Source organism: Acinonyx jubatus, chromosome C2 (genome assembly GCF_027475565.1).
Source record: "Acinonyx jubatus isolate Ajub_Pintada_27869175 chromosome C2, VMU_Ajub_asm_v1.0, whole genome shotgun sequence".
Classification (NCBI taxonomy): Eukaryota; Metazoa; Chordata; class Mammalia; order Carnivora; family Felidae; genus Acinonyx; species Acinonyx jubatus.
In genome coordinates, this window is record NC_069384.1 from 82,404,616 (window position 1) to 82,421,334 (window position 16,719).

The window sequence follows — 16,719 nt, forward strand, 5'->3', positions numbered from 1 at the left end:
AAGTCAATTCATCCCAGCTATAGGCTGGGTGACCTGAAGTTTGGATAGACTGCCGAAGTTTGAGTTTCATTTCCTTTAGTGTCAGGATCTACTTCAGTGATCTCCTGATCCAGGACTGAGACCTCAGGAACGTAATTACTTCTTTCTCTCTCCTCCTGCTGCAGCTTGATGGAGATACCTGTCACTGGGCCTCTCTGAATCCATTTCATCAGTTGTGTGACACAAGCCTGCTATCTTGTTGCTGAGCTTCTTGCTGGGAATAATGACGATCTCCTCTCACACGTACTTGTTGGTGTGGAAGTCATTGCCCAGGCACATGTAGTACTTCTCCATGATGACCTGGGCACCTTCTTCATGGTTTTGGTGCAAATGCAGCCCATGTTGATGGTTTTGGTAAAAGATCGGCTCTACCTTTTAAATGCTACTTGAATCCATTCATTTTTCTCCACCCTTATAGGGATACATCCCTCAGACCTCCATCATCTCTCACTTGGCTTGCTGGCAGGTAGCAGCTTTCTCATTTCCTTACCTTCCTTTTTACCTCACTCAAAGCCATTTTCCACATAACATCCGAGCTGATCTTCATAAAGTGCACATCTAATTGTCCCTCACTTGCTAAAAGCCTACAGAGGCCCTATACTGCCTCTAGTTAATGTCCAGGGTCCTGTGGCTCACAAAGCCCTGGAGGAACAGGTGCTGGGGGTCTTTTCAGCTTTGTCTGTTGCCCACCCCAATTTCCATGCCACAGTCAGCTTCCTTCCGTTCTTTGAATATTCCTTCCTCCCTCTTGCTCTAGGCTCCTCATGTTTTCCTTATATTTTCAGTGCTTACCAATCCCCTATTTGTGCTTCAGATTTCATCTTAAATGTGGCTTTTTCCATGAAAGCTTTTCCTGACTTTCTCAAGTCTACATCAGGTTTCCCTGTTAGGGGGCTCCTATACTTAGGGGGCTATATGTCCTTGGTCATAGCCCTGGTTGTGTCATCATTGCTTAACTGATTTCTCAAGTAGTTGATGAGACACTTGAAGATGAGGCTCTCTGTGTCTCAGTGTTGTATCTCCAGTAATTACCACATGGTTGGTGCTCAATAAATATTTGTCTGTAGTTCATGGGAGTCTAAAAGGGATGATTGCCCTCAGAAAGATTTGATAGCAAATATAATAAAATAATTTTTTAAGGAATTTTATTCTCAGCTCCATCTCTATTCTTTATAGTTCTGACCTCCAAATACTGTAAAGTTTTGACGAGTGCATGTAACAGGATAGCTTGCTATGGTAGAAAAAGCCCCAGATGTCGCCAACTTTTTTAAGGCTCTTACAACATGCCAGGCTGTGTCTGTGTTATGCACACTACACATATTATCTCATTTAATCCTCATAACAGCTCTATTGGATAGATATTGTTATCTTCATTTGGCAGATAAAGGAATTGAGGCACAGAGAATCAGACTTCTGTTCAAGTCAATGCTCTGTCACCTATTAGCTCTGTGACCTTGGTCAAACAACTTCTCCTGAATGTTCATCTTCTCAGCCATAAAATGGAGAAAACACTCGGTGACAACGTGGCTTCCAGATTTTTGGTTTTCTTGCACACCGTGTATATTACACCTTGGCCTCCCATAGGAAGACCACTGATACAGTGCTGGATGTCATTGAACGAATGAATGTGAGCTGCAGCATGGTGATGTTCCAGCCCACCAGCCATCAGGACAGCATTAGCAGCATAGCTAGTATGTTTGCTCAGTTAAATATTTTGTTGCAACTTTTCCTTACTATACTATAAAAATATATGGAAAATGAAAATAAAAGTTCTGATGCTAGTGATTAATAAGAATAACTAACAGTTATTCAGCACTGTGCCAGTTATTAAGCTATTGGCTCTTAGCCTCAAACCCACTCTTCTATATTCTGCTTTGTGATGCAGGGACTGGGACTCTGCAAGCCACATTTTTCCTTTGCCAGCCGCTTCCTTTTAGGCTCTGTCAGTAAGGGACATTAGAGGGAGATTGCATGGCTAGATGAGGAGGAAGGGACTTACTCTTTCCTCTTTGCTGTTTTTTTTTTTTTTTTTTCCTGGTTGGCCTCCTGTTCCTGACATCAGCATCCGGCAATGCTGCTTCTTCCGCTCTGGCAGAGGCAGATCATTCCAGAAGCAGTTTGCTATGGTTCAACTGTGTCCCCTAAAATTCATATGCTGTAGTTCTAACCCTCAGTATTCCAAGACGTGACCTTATTTGGAGATAGGATCTTTAAAGAAGCAATCAAGTTAACATGAAGTCATTAGGGTGAGCCCTAATCCACTATGACTGATGTCCTTATAAGAAGAGGAAATTTGGACACTGAGATATGCATAGAGGGAAGACAGTGTGAAGAGACATAGGGGGAGGATGGCTGTCTATAAGCCACAGATAGAAGGCTGGAACAGATCTTTTCTTCACAGCTCTCAGAAGGAATGCACCCTTCTGATACCTTGATTTTGGACTTTTAGCTTCCAGACCTGTGACACAACAGATTTTTGTTAGGTCATCCAGTCTGTGGTACTTTGTTATGGCAGCCCTAGCAAATAACATACAGTTTGATCTAGTTTGAGGTTTTACCATCTCACAAAGGCAAACTCATTGTATCTCTGCAGAGACACCAGCTCAGTTAGCTGGCACCTCTTTTGGGAAGCCTGGGTCCCAAACCACTGGGATTCTTCTCCAAGCTTCTGAGTTGTAATAATGACAACCTCTTCCCTTTGTTCCCCAAGCCCTGTGAACTGCTTCCTGCTGTTGCTACCTCTGTGATAGCTGTGTGTTCTTTTTGCCTTTTCAATTACTTAGTTAACAATCATATATTACCTAGTTAAACATTCTCTATTTTAAGTTCTCTCTGTTAAAATAATTGGAGCCTCAGGGGAAGGTTTGCTGCTGGCAGAGCCTTGGGGGCACTACCCTGGCCTGGCAGAGCTATGGAGGTGGGGCCCCAGTGGGTCTGGAAGGCCAGGCATCAAGCCTAAGAGGGTTTTTCTCCAGACTGAAGATCTAATGGCATTTACCTTGCTGGGTTTTGTACTTACTTGAAACCTATCCTTCCTTCCTTCTTTCCTGTTCCTCCCTTTGGAATGGGAATGTCTGTCCTATGCCTGACCCATTGTTGTATTTGGGAAGCACATATAACTTGTCTGGTTTCACAGGGTCACAGCCGGAGAGGAATTTTGCCTTGGGATGAATCACAATTCTAATCTCACTTATAATTGATTTAGATATTTAAATGAGAGTTTGGACTTTAGACTTTAGTAGAGTTGATGCTAGGATGAGTTGAGGCTTTGGGGGTTGTTGGAATGGAATGAATGTATTTGGTATCCAATAAGGACATGTTTGGGAGGGGGGCCAGAGGCAGAATGCTATGGACTGAATTGTGTCCCCACAAATTCGTATGTTGAAAGCCCTAATCCCCAGTATGGTTCTCACAGAGAGAGTGGCAGAGAGATCTTTCCTGGCACAGCCTTCTCCAGGCTCTATTAGGTAACTTTCCTCTGTTGCTAGAGACGAGAATCAAAGAACTCACAAATTTAGCGCAATCGAAACAAAGATGGCAACTCTTAAGCAAACCGAAAGTGATGAATTTTGTTTTCATTTGAATGTTCATTGGACTTAAGCCTACTTGCTGAGAGTTTAATTGTTAAGGAAAATAACTAAACTGCAGAACAAAATAAAATGTTGAAAATATATAAAGATTAGGTCCAAAAGGCCCCATAAAATTTAGGGTATCTTATTTAATCACAGTAGCCTGTATGTTTCATATTCTGTTCAGTTTTCCTCTTCACATGCTGGCCTCATTAGGCTGGGAGCATCTTGAGGGCAAGACTGGGGGCTATTTAGTCACCTCTGTATCTCTTAGTATCCACTTAGTATCCAGCACTGTGGCTGGGCCATGCTTGACATTTAATGCAAATTAATTAAACTTAAACTTCAATTCTGGAAAAGGGCCTGTTTCAACTCCCCATAGCCAGTGTCTTCTCCGACCCGTTGATGACCCAGATCAGAATCCATATATAAAGGGACAGCCTGGTGAAAGGGGTATACTTTGTCCAATTTAGACATAGAAATGACTTTCCGTTAAGGTGGGTTATTTTGAGAGGGTTAGACATGATTTACATGTCAGTCAGTCAGTCAGTGGCCAAAATGGTTCTCACGTCTGGAGGGAATTTATGTCTCTGCTCTTCTTTACTGAGGTTTTGAAACTTTCGTTACTTAATAATAGTTATCTATTTAGCACTACTGCATGTCAGGTGCAGTGCTGAGGGCTTTATACACTGATCTCTCCTTTAATAACCGCAACAATGCTATGAGATGGTGAAGCCATCTTACAGGTGAAGAATCTGATGATCTGCAAAGTTAAGCAAATTGTCCAGTGCCACACTGGGAAATGCAGTAATGGGGATTAAAATGCACACTAGAGTTTGGACCTTTTCCAGTGATGTTCTTTGCTGCTCAAGCAGAGCCTCTCGCCCCTTAGAATGGGATGATGGATTTCCTGACCCTCTCTCCACACCAGGATCCTTTCTCTAGGCATAAAAACTCAAAATCCCAATTATCCCTCTGAGAAAGTGATGGCTAAATTTTCCAACCCCCAGGTTGAACTGGTTAATACATCTTCCCCTTCTCACATGCCATGCTGGAGGAGGCAGTTTGCAAAGTGGCAATGTGAGGTTCGGAGTGAGCAAGGACCTTTACTTTGTATGCACCCCGCACCAACATCTGTTGTCATCTCTGTACTTGGAAGGGCTGATATGATGACTAATTATGTTATAGATAGACTGCTGGTTATATAGGGCACATTTAATATTTTCTCTTTTCATTTATATATATCCACAGTGCTGAGCAGCAGCACTGTTAACCCAATACGGGGATCGTGTAAAAGTCTTTCCTAAATGGCTTTGGAATGTGTTAAAATATTTCTACATATTTTTATTTAAAATTTTCTTTAAGGTTGATTTATTTTTGAGAGACAGAGAGACAGAGCATGAATAGGGGAGAGGCAGAGAGAGAGGGGACCCAGAACCCGAAGCAGGCTCCAGGCTCCGAGCTGTCAGTACAGAGCCCAACATGGGGCCAGAACTCACAACCCATGAGATCATGACCGGAGCCGAAGTTGGACACTTAACCAACTGAGCCCCCCAGGTGCCCCAAAGTTTTAAAGAATCATAAAAGAAAAGAGCTACTGGATCATATTTACTGTATCAGGTTTCCAGTATGTTAAGGCTAGAAGAACATAAGTTAATTCAGAAATCTCTGGATAATGTGGATGATATACCCATAGATATACATGAAAGTTTCCCTTGAAATGGAGATGCAGAAAAAGTAGATTTTATTAATTCAATGTTTTTCTTATTTTTCATCTGTCGTCTAAATGTGTATTGAAATTCTGTAGCTTGAAACTTCAAACAGACTTGATCACATTTCTTTACCCTGGGTGAAGTGTCTTAAGGGTGAGAAGGCCACCTGGCTGTTTCAGAATGACATTGATTGGAAGTCCCCGTTCCCCAACTCCTCTGCCCCAAGCTACGCCTTGTCTTATCATCAGCTTATCAGGTTCACACTTTAATTCTAATGGTATACCCAGAGGTGACCATCTCTGCTGGATTTATTTACTCAAGTTGAAGGTTGTTGTAAGACCGAGTCCTTGGGGGGAGCGATGGCATGGGTGTGATGGTGGCATTCCATGCCCTGCCCCAGCAGTATTACTGCTGCCATGCTGCAGCATCCTATGCTTGGAGGGTGAGGAAAAGGGTGTCCTCACAGGCTGATCCTTCAGAGTGATTTTGAGCCTGTTCTTGTCTGCCTCTCAAGCATCATTCTTCTAAGTTGGAGATTTTGTGCTCCCCATACACCCTCCAAACATTTTAAATTTAAAGTATAGAAGAATAGTATGATGAACTCCCATATACTCTTTGCTTTATCTCTCTCTTTCTATAAAATATTTTCTTTTGCTGAACCATTTGAAAGTAAGTGGCAGGTATGATGCTTCACTCTAAAAACCACATGTATCAGCTGAGTACAAGGACACTGTTCTGCATAGCTATAATGCTATTATCACATGCAAGAAACTTAACCTTGATATAAAATCACTGAGTATAGTTCATGTTTAAATTTTCCTTAGTCCTTAAAACATCCTTTGTAGCTATGTTTTTTGGGCAATGCAATCAAACCTTTAATACCACTTTTGTGCTAAGATGAATTCATACATAATTGGAAATGTCTTAGATTATCTCAAATATCCCAAGACTCAACTTTGATTAATTTTCTATTTCAAACCTAAGTCAATTTTCAATAGTGTTTGATCTAACAATATATTGAAACATGTGACATTTGATGTTAGTACTTTTGGAACTGTGGAATAATGCATGTGCAATATTCTCAATGTGTTAAAACTAGAAAGAAAACTTTTTTTTAGCTGTTTTTGTTGTTCTTGTTGCTTTTTTTTTTTTACCATGTTAACCATTTTTAAGTGTAGAATTTAGTAGTGTTAAATATATTCATACTGTTGTGCACCAATGTCCATAACCCTTCTCATCTTGCAAAACTGAAACTCTGTACCCATTGCAGAGTAATGGCCCCTGTGGGAGCAACACTTCTACTTTCTGTCTCTATGACTTTGACTACTCTAGGTACCTCACATAAGTGGAATCATGCAGCATTTATCTTTTTGTGACTGGCTTATTTCATTTAGCATAGTTTCCTCAAAGTTCATCCATGTTACTGCACATGATAGGGATTTCCTTCATTTTTCAGGCAGCATAATGTTCGATCCTATGTAAATACCACATCTTGTTTTTCCATTCATCTGTCAGTGAACTTGGGTTGCTTCCGCTTTTTGACTATTGTGAATAATGCTGCTGGGAATATGAATGTTGTTTTTCTATTTGAATCCAGGATCCAAACAAGAATTATGCATCCAATATTGTGTTAACAAATTCAATTTCTGCTAGAGATTAGCTGGTGTTGACTTATTGCTAGTCACCAGGGACTCAGACTCTATCCAAATGCACATGGATAGCATAGTATCTTATACATGATTGAGCTTGATTTAGAAACCTGATGCTAAATACAGTAACTCATAGTGGGTGTTGGTGAGTGTGAGTGCACCTCACTTCTGGTATTAGCCTTTCACCCCTGGCTTTTCTCCATCCATACATCCTCCCTCCCTCATTGCGCCTCAAGGAAAATGGTGAGTGAGGAGTGAGGAGGTAGAAACTGTGTGTGCACGATCCAGAGTCTTCCTCTCCTCTTCCTTTGGTTTCTGGCTATTCTAACGTGTTTTGCAATTCTGGGGATAAGGTGGTGAGAGTGGGGGGCTGGCTCTGTTTCAGTGTTGCCACAACTGGGTAGATAATCTGTTGATTATACAGTTTGTCTCCCCAGCTTAGCTAGTACACAGGTATTTGGCCCACATCTCCTAACTCTTTGTTTTACTTGTCAGTTGGTTCATCTCCAGTATGAGGGGCAAAATATTTCTTTTTATTGGACTTCTTAAAATGCCTCAGTTATCAGGGGGACACCTGAATACCAAACTCGACCATCTATCTGCATGCTGGACCTCCTTCTGTTGTATAAATCTGATTAGGACAAGTTACAGTTTGGAAGATGCCTAGATCTCTGTAGACCCATGTAAAAGAAATACGGTATTGCCAAAGAGTTATTAATGTTAAATTAATTTGACTTTCCTCACTCTAGAGACATTCCTGTTGAGGTTACTAATGCCAGTTATGAGAAGTAGAGAACTCCTCTTTGCTACAAGCACAGGGAAAATTTTACTCTTTTTAAAAAGTCTGTTTAGAAAAAAATTATTTTTCATTGCTAAAAACATGAGAAATGCAGAAAAGTACAAAGAATAAAACAAAAGATACAAAAGCTTATCATCCAGAAAGAACCACTTTTCATGTTTTAGTACATCAGTTTTATCTCCAATCCACACTTCTCCTTTGAGCTCCGGACTCTGTATCAAACATCTCACTTGATAGCACATCTTGAATGTCCTAGAGTCCACATTCAGCATGACCAAGAATAAACTCATATTCCTCTCACCCAAACCTGTTCCCCTTAGCACATGTTTCCCATATCAGAGTGTTGGTGTCTTCCAGCTGTTCACGCTAGAAACCTCAGCCATTCTGAAAGTTCTTTTTCCTTTACATTCCACATCCAATCCTACGTGAAATTCTATTGATTTTAATTTTTCTATATGCCTCAGATTCTTTACTTGTTTATATTCTCAGCACTACTCCCCCATCCATGCTGCCATCATAGGCCACGTGGATTATGATCGATTCCACACTGGTTCTTTTCTCTTCTAGCTGCCTCATGCTGGCCCCTCGTAATTTGTTCCCCATACAGAGACAAATATTTTCAAAGTGCAAATCTGATGATATCTTCCATACCCACCCTCACTTGTTTCCCCAGTCCCTCAGCAGTAAAGACTTCTGACCCTGGCATATAATGCCCCGCATGACCTGGCCCTATTACCTCTCTAGCCCCATCCCACACCATTCTCTGCCCAGCTTTTTTTTACTTCAGCCACATGGCCTTTTTTAAGTTCCTTATACTTGCTGTAGTCCCTCATACCACTGGGCTTTGCCCACACTGTAGTCCCTGCTGAGACAGATCTTTATGTAGGTACTGCACAGTCGTCCATCACAGCTCAGTCACCAGAGAAGCCTTCACTGACCTCCCTAACCAGGTCAAATTGTCCCTGATAAAGGTTCTCCACCAAGCACATCTCCATCACAGCATTTAGAATGTGCAATGTGTGTGTGTGTGTGTGTGTGTGTGTGTGTGTGTGTTGTTTGTTATTTAAGCTTTTATTTACATTCCAGTTAGTTGGGGCACCTGGGTGGCTCAGTCGGTTGAACATCTAACTCTGGATTTCAGCTTAGTTCATGATCTCATGGTTCATGGGATCAAGCCCCGTGTGGGGCTCTATGCTGAAAAGTGTGGAGCTTGCTTGGGATTCTCTCTTTCCCTCTCTCTGCCCCTTCTCTGCTCACGCTGTCTCTTTCTCTCAAAATAAACTAAAAAAATAAATAAATTCCAGTTAGTTAATGTACAGTGTAATATTAGTCTCAGAAGTGCAATATAGTGATTCCACACTCCATACGTGTGTGTTTGTTTCTTAATGTAGGTCCTACCTCACTGGACTGGGAGCTCCTTGAGGGTGGGAAATGTGACAATATTTGCTCACTATGGTATCCTGAACACCTAGAACATACTCAATAAACATTTGAGGAATAAGCAAATGCCTTTACTTCTGGTCTTCTATATACACTCATATTTGCAAAAAATGGAAACATAGTCTATCTACTGTTTTTCCCCCTGCTTAACAATAAGTGAATATTTGAGGACTATTCTTTGACAAAACCCACTCCTTGGAATTTTTGCTGTTTCCAGTTTATTCTGTGATTCTTCATTTGGAAAGTCTACTTTAGAGTTGGATATGGATAAAGGATCTGAAATAGTACTGGCCACAGCTATGACATCTGATCCTCTTTCAAGGCCCATTTCTGTACCTGGAGACATCTCTGGTCTGTGGAGAAAGATAGGACAGTCGTTAATATGTGGGAGCAGAGAGATGAGCTTTACAGCACTGCTCTGCTTCTGTTCCACTGAGGTCCTTTTGGATGTAAGGAACAGTTTCAATAAAGTTACTTCAAGAAAAGTGCGATCTAGGCAGAAATCTCTCTAAAACCCAAGAGCAGAGCCCTAACTAAGGCTGGAGGGTGGTTTCAGGATCAGAGTGGCCTCAAGGCTTCAGCAACAGGAGCCTATGACTTTCTACCTAGTTTCAGAGTGACCTGTCTCAGCTTCTGTCTTCATGTTGGCTTCAGTCTTCTCTTCGTACCTTCCAGGTCTTTCTGCTCTCTCTGCTTACTTACCTTCTGCATCTCTTCTGCTTTTCAAAAGTTGGCTTGAAATGGCTTTAGTTTGGTTCTGACTCTATCATCTGATATTTCTTTATGCTTCCTTTAACCTCCTATTTATTCTCTCAAATGGCAAACTCTGTGTTTCTTATTTCAAATTAGAGAGAGTGTCTCTAATTGTCCTGTTGGATTTTTTTGAGCCAGCTCTTTGTGTCCCTAAACTAATCTCTATATACACTCTCTATGTATACCTTTGGATGGGTGCACCCACTCTAGTCCAAATAGCAAAGGGGAGTAGCAGAGTCATGTAGTACCCTAAATGGCTTCCTGGGCAACATTGGTCTGGGCTAGGAATTTTCCATTAAATTATGGCCTGGGCAAATCAGATGCTATAACTTGACTTCCCTAATACAGCCGGTGTAACTTGGGATAAAGTGCCCAACTTCAGTTTGGAGTCTTGGTTTCCTCAGGTTTAAAAAGGAGAAAATAATCTATTTTATCAAGGCATCAGGATAAAAGGAAATAGGATAACACAAAGCATACAGAGCACTTAGTCCAGTAACATCTTAACAAACGATGCTTTCTATAGTAATAGTGTCATCTATAGTGTATTAATATACAGTTGACCCTTGAACAACACAGGTTTGAACTGCATGGGTGCACTTATATGCAGATTTTTTACAGTACAGTGCTGTAAATGTATTTTCTCTCTATGATTTTCTTTATAACCTTTCCTTTTCTCTAGCTTGCCTTATTGTAAGAATACAGTGTATAATACATACGTATTATAATACATATAATATGAAAAATGTGTTAATTAACTATGTTATTTTTTTTTTTTTACTTTATTTATTTATTTTGAGAGAGGGAGAGGGAGACAGAGGGAGAGAGAATGAGAGCATGAGCAGGGGAGGGGCAGAGAGAGGGAGAGAATTCCAAGCAGCTCCGCATTGGGAGTACAGAGTCTGATGCTGGGCTCAGACCCACAAACCATGAGATCATGACCTGACCCACAACCAAAAGTCAGACGCTTAACCGACCAAGCCACCCATGCACTCCTCAATGATTTATATTATTGGTAAGGCTTTTGGTCAACAGTAGGCTACTTAGTTAAGTTTTTGGTGGTAGTCAAAGTTATATGTAGATTTTCAACTGCACAGAGTTTGGTGTTTCCTGATCCCCATGTTGTTTAAGGGTCAACTGTATTTGTAATTAACATATATTAATATATTACATATATTAATATAATTGAAATAATATATTTTAAAATTGCCTCTGATTAGACTGGGTTACTTCTGGGAAGAATTTCCCAATGGATAAATTCTTCTATGAATTGTTGTGACTCTGGGTAGAACAATATTTCTGATGCACAGGGTGGAGTAATGGGAATGTTTATTTCCTTGGGGAGATGGTGGTCTATGGGCCTCTCTACACTGACTATATGGAAATTAGCCAAGATAACATGGGGACAATAGATAGCCTGTAGGTACTAACAAAGGTCATTGTACTGAAAGAGTTTTTGGTCTGAAGCCAGAAGTCAGATTTAGACTGAAATACACATACTTTCTTTTATATAGAAAGGTTTAAAAAATGTTTTTTTACATTTATTTATTTAAAAAAAATTTTTTAACGTTTATTTTATTTATTTATTTTTTCAACGTTTATTTATTTTTGGGACAGAGAGAGACAGAGCATGAACGGGGAAGGGGCAGAGAGAGAGGGAGACACAGAATCGGAAACAGGCTCCAGGCTCTGAGCCATCAGCCCAGAGCCTGACGCGGGGCTCGAACTCACGGACCGCGAGATGGTGACCTGGCTGAAGTCAGACGCTTAACCAACTGCGCCACCCAGGCGCCCCAACGTTTATTTATTTTTGAGACAGAGAGAGACACAGCACGAACAGGGGAGGGGCATAGAGAGAGGGAGACACCGAATCTGAAACAGGCTCCAGGCTCTGAGCTGTCAGCACAGAGCCCGATGCGGGGCTCGAACTCAGGGACCGTGAGATCATGACCTGAGCTGAAGTCGGACACGTAACTGACTGAGCCACCCAGGCACCCCTTAGGTTTATTTATTTTTGATAGACAGAGAGAGACAGAGCACAAATGGGGGAGGGGCAGAGAGAGAGGGAGACACAGAATCCGAAGCAGGCTCCAGGCTCCGAGCTGTCAGCATAGAGCCCGATGCGGGGCTCGCACTCACAAACGGTGAGATCGTGACCTGAGCCGAAGTCAGATGCTTAACCAACTGAGCCACCCAGGCGCCCCTATATAGAAAGTTTTGAATAATAATAACTAATGCTTACATAGGGCTTCATATATGTCAGACATTGTTTTAAAGGAATCACATATATTCATTCATTTCCCCTTTTTCACAACACCTGGAGGTGGACACTATTGCTACCGCCAATGTACAGATAAAGATACTGAGACGTTGACCTGTTCTTAAAATCCTTTCAATAAACTGACCTTACTTTAACCTTATGCCTATCTCTAGTTCTTTGTCTTCTGGGTACCACGTTTGGTATTGCTATTCCTTCAGGGCTGGAGTCTTGCCTCACTCCTCCAGCTTATTTCCAGGGCTAATATTCTTCCATAAACTTCAAACCTGACGGCTGCTGCCAGAGCCCTTAATACCCCCCACTGCCTTTTTAAAAACAGTCCAGAGTTTTATTTATTTATTTATTTATTTATTTATTTATTTATACACCTCATTACGCCATGAATTCATAAGGAATGGGTCCTAGAAGTTCAGGTTCCTTTGTGTTGATTTTTACAAAGTATGCTTCTCTGGTTGGAGCAGGCTGGCATTTTGGTTTGTTGGGGCTCTGGGAAGGTTGTAATAAGATGTGCTATAGAGGCATATTGATTATTCTGAATTGAAGTTACTTAAGAAACAGCCAGTGTGAGAGGAACACTCTAACCTTCTTTTGTCTCCAGAAAGCAGGAAATAAATCTATCATGTGGAAGGTAACTTCCCTGTACCCAGAGGTATAGAGACATCCGTACAGTCAGAGATTGGAAATTGAAGGCCAAGAAGGCTATGTAAGCAAACTCTGTTTAGATTCTCCACTAATTGGGGCGCCTGGGTGGCTCAGTCGGTTAAGCGGCCGACTTCGGCTCAGGTCACGATCTCACAGTCCGTGAGTTCGAGCCCCACATCGGGCTCTGTGCTGACCGCTCAGAGCCTGGAGCCTGTTTCCGATTCCGTGTCTCTTTCTCTCTCTGACCCTCCCCTGTTCATGCTCTGTCTCTCCCTGTCTCAAAAATAAATAAACGTTAAAAAAAAAATTTAGATTCTCCACTAATTAATAACCAAACCTAAGTTTGTCTTATCAATTCATCAGAAATTTATTTCTTTGTTTAAAAAGTATAAAAGCTACCTGCCTTGGTTACTTCTTTTATCTGTGGGATCTCCATACATATGAATTGAATCTGTTTTTCCCCCCTTTTTATCTATCTTGTGCCAATTTAATTATTACACAAGCTGAAAGAACCAAGCAGGCTAGGGATAAAATTTTCCTCCTCCCCGACAAGTTGAACCCAAGTACTTTTCTTTTTGGTTTTCTTCTTTTTCAGATCATACCCCTTCACACATTTCAGGAAGCTATCTTGGCTCTTAGAATGCTTAATTTGCTCAATGTATACATTAATTCTCTTGGCAAGAATCTTGCCCTTAACTTGTTTGCTTATATCAATGCCAGAAGTATGCTGGGTAATATTGTAGACTCCTGCAGTTTTACCATGGGAACATTTGTGGGGCATTCCTTTTTGAGCAGTGCTATTCCCTTAATGTCTACAACATTGCCCTTCTTCTATATGCAGATGTATGTGGCCAAAGGAACAAGTCCATGTTTTCTAAAAAGCTTGGAGAACACATAGTGGGTGCCTCTTTCCTTTTGTGTTAGTCATTTTGGTGAATTATTGGAATATGGTGGTTTGGGGGAAGGAAGGAAGGAAGGAAGGAAGGAAGGAAGGAAGGAAGGAAGAAAAAGAACCTCTTAATATCTTGAGCAAATTTGGCCAAGAGGCAAACTGGGACAAAAAAACATAATGGGGCAATGAGTGAGAGGTACATGAAGATAAATGGTTCAAAAATAAGTGTCTTTTGGGAAATTCTCTTTTTGAGAAAACTGGAATTGCCATGAGGGCAGGTGTAGAAGCTAGAAGGTACCAAGTTGGGCTGTAGATGTTTCCATAGTGAGTGCTTGGAGGTGAGGCCCACATTGGAGTCTGTGGAGGAAGGGTCGTATGGTGGTTAGTGTGTGGGTCAGACAGAAGAACATCCTGATATTGCTTTGTTTCTGTCTAAGCAAGCCCATTTGGTTGTAAGGAGCAGAGAGGCTCAGTCAAGCTACCTTGAGAAAGGGGGATTTAGGGATATAGAAATTCAGAATTTCTCTGAAATTTGATAATTAGAGTCTTAACTGGAGCTGGAGAGTGGTCCAGATTCAAGGTCACCTCAGGACCTTGAATAGTCTAAAGGGGAAGGTGGTATATGTTTAATAACTGGATTTTAAACAAACAAACAAACAAACAAACAAAAAGCCTCTGGTTTATAACACTTGCCAATTTCTATGATGTAAATACTCCTATTGTGGCCAATTTCAACCAACATGGTATCACTTAACCTGAAGTTGGGAATAAATAGACACAACTCTCTCTAGTTAGTTAAAGTCTATTCCAGCACACCAAATGTTAATTTTAGTTTTTTTTCCTGAACTTTCCAAGTTTTCAAGAAGGTGATTTATTATTGTTTTATAATCAGAAAAAAGTAACAAAAATTATTAAAAAATAAATATAAATATATGGGATGTGGGCTGGCATATTAAGGACAAAATTCTCCAATTTTGCCATTTGTTGAGGGTCAGTCTTCACTTTTGCTGTTGGCCCCTGGGACCACCTTAGGGCTTGCAGCAGGTTTGGTTGGACTCACAGCTGCCTTCAAGAAGTCACTTCCAAATTTTGACTCCCTATTTTGTGGACATTGTTGCAGAAGGAGGTTACTCAGAACCACCTGGTGGGGGTCTCAGGAACCCCTGGCCTTCCTTAAGTTCAGGTCTGCAAAGGACACTCCAGAGTGATGCTTAGGGACCTGGCAAGGTGGCTCTGAATAGAGTTTGGGAAAACTAAAGTCTTTCATTGTGTTGACTAAAACATACAAATTTAGACTATGGAAAGTGTTTGCTGTATGTGGCATTTGTAACAGAAAATGAAGCCTTGACACAGATCTTTTAAAAATAATCACCTCCAGATTTAAATTATGAAACAGTTGGCTCTGGGCTTGGCCCTGTACTCAGATTTTGGTTTCTGGGCTCGCCACTTAGATCAGCCTTATGTTCCTTCTCATGCAACCTTCCAACTTCCCGTTTCTGACTCCTGCAACCCCCCAGCTCGTTATTCTCTTATGAAAGCATTTATCTTTTGTTACTATTATGCTGGGACCAGGTTGTCAAGAGGAGTTGGCTTGAGGGGCCCAGGGCTAGGCCTCTGATGGGCAGGGGCTAGGGGCCTTGGGCAGCCTTGAATCAGGCAGGGAGGAGAGAGACCAAGCCATAGCGTCTGCAGGATGGGAGTGGCAGAGACTGGGGTGCACCACCCATAGGCTGGGGATACACAAGTGAACCTGACCTGAAGTAGAGGCTGTAGGTTCTCTGTCCTCTGGAACCAGAAGGAGATCACAGAACAGAAGGTAAGGCTACTCTTATTTGAGGCATAGGTGGACGTTCCAGTCACCTCCCACTTACAAGCACAAACATACAAAGTCTTGATTGTGCTCCTTGAGCCTGAGGTGGATAAAGCACTGGCTCAGGAGCTGCACGTCCTGAATTCTTGCCCCATTTCAGCTAATTACTAGCTGACGTTGCGTGAGTCACATAATCATCTGGGTTTATTTCATGATCTGTTGTTTGAAGCAGTTGTAGGCCAGCCGGGGAGGACGCTAAGGATTTGAGAATTCTTCACATCAGACCCCAAGTGGCCTGCCTGTAACTCTTTTCTGTTGGGTCTTTCTTGATTCACTGGAGTCATCCTCTACTTTCTTCCACCTGATGGCCTTCCAAATCCTGTATCAGAGCCCTTCTTTTTCCCTTTGTTAAATACCTACAGAGCCTCTGACAGATTCACATATAACAATGGTTCTCAAGGAATAGACCTGGGACCAGGACCAGCAGCAGTAGCACCACTTGTGGCTTGTTAGAAATGCAAATTCTCAGACACCACCCTTGATCCACCTAATTAGAAAGTCTGGGGTTGGGGCCCAGGTAATGCTGATGCATGCTCCAGTTTCACATTGCTGCCAGAGGGCATGGCTCACTGGCTTGTTCTCTTACTATTGTACCCCATTCTCCAACCCCAACCCCCTCACACACCTTGTCTTCTAGTTCTACTTAATGGTTTGTAGTTCTCCAAATACTCCTTGTTCTTTTATACCTCTGAGTGTGTTCATTCTTCCTTTCCCCTCCCCTTTTTCTCTCCTCACAAATTCTTCTTGTCCTCCTGGGTCAGCTCACACATTACCTCAGCCATGCAGGAACTCCTCTTAAGAGAGCCACTGGCTACCAAGGCAGAGCTCTTGTTCCAGTTTTTGATTATTCTTTCATCCAACCATGAAATCTGTCTATCCGCCCCATATTACTTGACTGAATCATATGTAACTGGGCTTGTGCCAGACTCTGGGATGTAGAATGACTTGACTTGTGTGCTCACAGCTTACTGGGGGAGACAGACCGTGAGCCAGACTAATGACAATACAGTGCTTTAGTGCATCTGCAGAAGCATGAACACACACGCAAGACTTGCAATAAATGTAGGTATGTTGGGGAA

General features: G+C 41.7%; 1 protein-coding gene and 2 pseudogenes across 3 annotated transcripts in view; 1 reads left to right on the top strand and 2 right to left on the bottom strand.

The window, feature by feature from the left end:
- The window catches only part of KLHL6 (kelch like family member 6), a 148,201-nt gene that overhangs the window by 30,042 nt on the left and 101,440 nt on the right, over positions 1–16,719 (top strand). The window lies entirely within an intron of this gene.
- Positions 4–380, bottom strand: LOC106967354 (40S ribosomal protein S17-like; annotated as a pseudogene).
- LOC128315229 (60S ribosomal protein L21-like) lies at positions 12,609–13,809 on the bottom strand (annotated as a pseudogene).